This window comes from Bos taurus, chromosome 5 (assembly GCF_002263795.3).
Source record: "Bos taurus isolate L1 Dominette 01449 registration number 42190680 breed Hereford chromosome 5, ARS-UCD2.0, whole genome shotgun sequence".
Taxonomy (NCBI): domain Eukaryota; kingdom Metazoa; phylum Chordata; class Mammalia; order Artiodactyla; family Bovidae; genus Bos; species Bos taurus.
The window spans coordinates 101,826,999-101,832,213 of NC_037332.1; the positions used below are offsets into that span (position 1 = coordinate 101,826,999).

Here is a 5,215-nt window from a genome sequence, read left to right on the forward strand (position 1 = left end):
CATTTCAGAAAGTTCAGATAAGTTTGCAGTGTGATCATCTTAGACGGAGAGAGAAAAGCCTCAGCTGTGCTCCTGAATTAAGTGACTGCTGAGTCTCACAGGGACCATGAGCTTTTCTGCCCTGTAAGAATTACTGTATATGTTGCTTTAGGAGAATAAGATAGTGTAAGTAATCTACCTAGGATTTTTGCCTGGAAACAGAAAATTTGCTTGAGATTTAAGTTGAATAAAAAGTGGTTGAGTACAAGAAGGAATAAGTTCAACAAGAAATTCCTGGTAGCACAGAACTTTTCTGAGAGTCTCACAATATTTATTATCTTTTTTCCCCAGTATAAACAGAGGCAATGAAGGTCTCTGAAGACTTCTCCCATCCAGGATATGATGTCATAGGACTCCTTACAGCCTTAGCCACTTTCATCAAACGGATGGTCCAGGGGAACAGATCTCAGTCTCGGAATCCCTGGGCTCTCTTGCTATCCTCACAAACAGTGGGGGATCTCCTCTCATCTCATTTTCCTTCCCTCCAAGAACTTCTGTCCTTGGTGACTCCAGGGGACAGCCTGAAACAATAAGAAAATTACTTGATGATGCCTGTGACCCAGAAGAATGATAACATCCATTTTAGACAGCAGGAACAATGGAAGAGATGCAGAATGTAAAAATTGCTGTACATCGTCAAACACTCAGAACCATTATGTCAGGACATAACTTTAGGTAGATAAATAAAGATTTTTTAGTTGGAGTTTCAATATCAAACTCTCAAAAGCTAATAGAATGAATATGCAGAGAAATAGAAAGATATAGTAGACCTGAAAAGCACTATGAACAATTCAGCATAATTAAGATTTATACAATTTTCACACAACAGAAGGATATAAATTCTATCCAAGTTCCCATAGACTATAAACTAAGAGACACTGGAAACATTTCCAGGGACAGAAAACAAGATGTAAAAATTTTATAGTCTAAAGGTATTGAAATCATATAGAATCTGTTCTCTTATCACTGTGGAATTATGTTAGAAATCAGTTATCAAAAGATATTTGAAAGTAGCCCACATATTTTTAAGTGCAATGTGACATTTACCAAGAGACATTTAGCCACTGAAACCCTCAGTAAAGTTAGAAGACTGAAAAAACACAGAGGGTGACTGTAGATAAGAAAGCATTTAACTGAGAAATTGATATCAGGACAGGACTTTATGACTCGACCCAGAGTCTGAGGAAAAGGTGTCACAAGAAAGGACTATTTCCCAAGGTGAATATACCAGAAATGGGAGAGAGGAAAGCATAGCTCTAAAACTGTCATTGTCATTCCAAAGTGACAGACTGACCATTTTCTTGTGACTTGTCCCAATTCCTAAAATATCTGTGCAGATAATCCCAAACTTTATAATAATTGTTATATAATAGGAGTTGCCACGTGAGCTATAAAACAGTCTTCACCAGAAGGCTCGCAACTCTTCACCTTACACAGCAAAAGCAATGACTTTCTAATCTGTTAATTAAAGATATTATAGGTGATATTTGCTACCTCAGTTCTCATAAGGTTCTATGAGCCTTCTAAAGAAATCTGCATTAATTTCTGCCCCATATAATCCAAGAAACTATATATTTGTAAGGGAGGTCAAACTAGTATATTAGGGGCAATGGTTATCATAAGGTAAGAAATGTCACAAAAATGTTCATATTGTGGCATCTCACTGATTTTCCATGCAGAAATAATGCAAAGATCCATAGATAGTCCACGAAACTAATATTCAAGTCTGAGAAATATGGTCATAAAAGCACATAAAAGCACAGCGTGCATGCATCAGTTACTGAGTATGGAGGTGGAAGGCGGGTATAACCACAGAACACAGGATCTACCCAGCCTTTATGAGGACACAGAAATAACAGAAATGTCTTGAAAAGGGCAGACTTGATGTATGAGAGAGATAGAAGCCCACTCAGATTTTCTAACATCAGAAAAGATAGCTGTACTTTCCTCAGGCCCTTAGAGAGCCTTAGCTGATAAACCTGTACCCCTCTATGAGAGAGACACTTCTTCACTCAGCAATGGAAAAGGAACCATGTCAGACAAAGCTGCTCATTCGACATCACTTAGGGAATTTTGTGTGCTGACTTTGGACTCTAAGGGCAGACAAGGGTTTCAAGGACAGTGGCAGTAGTGAAGTGGATCATGGATGAGGGAAGTGGAGACATTTGTACAGATGACTGTGTTACAGTGACTTAATGTGAAGTTTGGGGCAATTCATTTTAATTTTTCCAATTGTGTGTGTGCTCAGTATGGCTCAGTCATGTCTAACTCTTTGGGACCTCATGGACTGTAGCCTGCCAGGCTCATCTGTCTATGGAATTTTCGAGGGAAGAGTACTAGAGTGAGTTGCCATTTCCTCCTTCAGGGGAGCTTCCCAACCCAAGGATCAAACCCACTTCTCCTGTGTCTCCTGCATTGGCAGGTGGATTCTTTACCACTGAACCACCTGGGAAGCCCAAACATGTCCAACTACAATAATTAATTATATATTCTCGTTACATAATGGCAGTGTTGGGCTAGACATTCTGGTTGCTGACAATTAAAAACTATGATCTACTTTATTTTACCTCAAAGCAACTCAATAGCTTTTTACAGACTAGGCATTTAAATATTGTGTGAGGGAAACCTGGTCAGAGTATCTGTAGGACATGGGACATTAATATTGAGGGAGTGACATGGTGGATTCAGGGAACCCAAGAATCCAGGATGTCATCTCTCAATGATGTCACAAGGGAGCCATAAAACAGAAACCACCCTTTCCTGGAGAGGCAGGTCATTTGACATACACAAGCTGCAGGATTTATGGTCTATAGGTGGTCAGAATGTCTCCTAGAAAAATGGACTTTCAGTCTCCGCAGTGTGTTTGTATTATGATCTGTCTTATCACTTATCCTTACCACAAAGACAACTTTATAAGAAGTGCCTGGAGATGAGGCACTTTGTTTTTCATTGTATAGCATAAAAAACAAACAAACAAACAAATGCAGCTTAGTCACTGAGTCACTTGAGAGGGAACCTTGATAAGATGAGGAACATCCCAAATGTAGATGAGAAAAGAAATCTTTTCACCTACAGGAGCTCCTAAATAACAAGCCTATTTTGAACATGAGGTGACTGTCTCACTGAGGCCAGATTTGAGTTTGGTGTTCTCAGCTGTCTAGCACATGGACCATGGGAGTAACTAGACTGCCAGCCTATGGCCATATGAACCCAAAGGTGAAGGGCAAAGGTTCTCACCTGGACTTCCTAGATGGTCTATCTTCATGTCATCATTTTCTTTATCCTTATGGACAATATTGTGCAGAGTAAACCTGCATTTGAGCAAGACTAAGACAAAGCATGCTGGGTCAGACAACATCATCTGGAAATTCCATCATATATTCCCAGTTCCCCAGGGTTCCTTGTATCCTTAAACCTGGGCATTATGTAAGCTCAGGCACGGCCCCAGATACTTCCTAATCTTTCACAGGTATATCAGGAATGGACTGCTTAGCCTGGTCCTGACCCATGTTCTGCAAGTACTTCTATCACATAGAAGATTGTAATCCTAAGATCTTTAGCCCAGGGTCATTGAGGCCTTGGAGATTACAGAAGAGTAAATATTTCCCCTCATGTTCCCCACATTATAATATATAACTTCTCCTCTCTTCATACACACATTCTCTCACTATGATTTTCCTGTGCCCTAAAGCCCACTGTGACACTTACATTTCTTTACATGTTGGTCTATCTCAAGTAAAAAAGGAGAAAACATGACAAAGAGAAAAAAGACAAAAAGCATAGAAAACAGGGCATAGAGCCAAGGAACACCATTTGGGGATAAACTGGCCTCTGGTACAACTTCCTCCATCGAGGTCTGAGGACACGGAATCCTGTGCCTCAGTTCTCTCGCCTCCTAGGTGATGAAGGTGATGACGTCACAGCTTCAGGCACAATGGGAGATGAAAACATGGATGGGGATTGGCCAAGCCTCATCCCATAGCTGCTAGAAAGAAGCAGGCAACCTTAGGGAGCTTCACTTCCATCACAACTCCAGTGAATCAAAAATACTAGATGATCAGGTTAGACCAGTGAGGAGGTAGATTTTCATCACTCATATTCAGAATGTGCCTCTCACAGCATTGGCGACATATCCAATCACAAAATGAAGAAACTAATTTCTTTAGACTTTGCAGCTCTAGAGCCAGTCTTATTCAGCAGAATAATGTCTAACTTAAAAGACCAAATAAAAGACAGGTTTTCCCTGCCACAGGGAACATTGTCCCACCACTGCTCCCTCCCACTGCTCCCCCATACACACAATGATCTCAATTCCTGGTCTGAACTCAGACTTCTCTAGGGTGACCAATCAGTGCAGACCCCCTGGCAAGATGTTAATGTGGTTCAGTCTTTGCCAGCTCCCAAGACTGTAACATACCACCTCCAGGAGTCTTCACGCCTCACCTCCATCTGCCATGAATGTATGCTTTCTCTCAAGGGCCACAAACCCTTTATTTCTCAACCAGAACAGAAAAGACATCAACCACCTAAGAATACAAAAACAAAATATGTGGCCAGTGTTGGATTTGACAAGAAAAATGAGTTCTAAAATCAGCTGCTCATCCAACTGAGGAAATGAAACCCAGACAGAAAAGGCAAGGGTCATTATGGACTATGATAGTCAGGGAGTACTTTATGAACCATTAGAGAGAAAAAATAACAAGCAAATACAGTTGAAAGGAAATTATCTATTGAAAGTCATATTGACTTCCTGATTCTGAGGCATGTAAACAGGAAACCAAAATGCCTTTGTGCCTTTATTGGCTTAATTTTTGGCTGAGTATCAGATATTAAAATTCTCCAGCCTAAGTTTTTTAAAAAACTTATCAAGATAAGAATTTATGTTTAAAATCTGAAACAATGTTTGTTCATGTTTTTTCACTCTCATAATTCCTAAGACCTGGACTAGGATAAAGTCTACATGGTTGTGTTGTGTTGACATCTTCACACAGAAAGATTGATGATTTAGGCTAAAATAACATTTATCGACTCAAGCACAGATTTCTCTTCCTAATAAAGCTCTTTCCTCCTTATGCACAACTCTGCAGTTTTTCATTATTTTTCATATAAAGTCTGTTTAAAGCCCCTTGTGTAGGAAAAAATCAGGAAAAAGACAAGTTAAATTGTCATAAATGAG

At 39.8% G+C, this 5,215-nt stretch overlaps 1 long non-coding RNA gene across 2 annotated transcripts; it reads right to left on the minus strand.

Moving 5' to 3' along the window:
* Window positions 1-288: 288 nt before the first annotated feature.
* Window positions 289-4,720, minus strand: LOC101908561 (uncharacterized). 2 transcript variants are annotated; one of them, XR_003034837.2, is made up of 4 exons: window positions 4,483-4,720; window positions 3,748-4,021; window positions 3,277-3,366; window positions 289-560 (listed from the first exon to the last, which is right to left on the minus strand). It is a non-coding gene; the product is annotated as an uncharacterized lncRNA (long non-coding RNA). The 2 variants fall into 2 exon arrangements; XR_003034834.2 differs by lacking the exon at window positions 4,483-4,720 and having other exon boundaries at window positions 3,748-4,042.
* Between the last annotated feature and the right edge of the window lie 495 nt (window positions 4,721-5,215).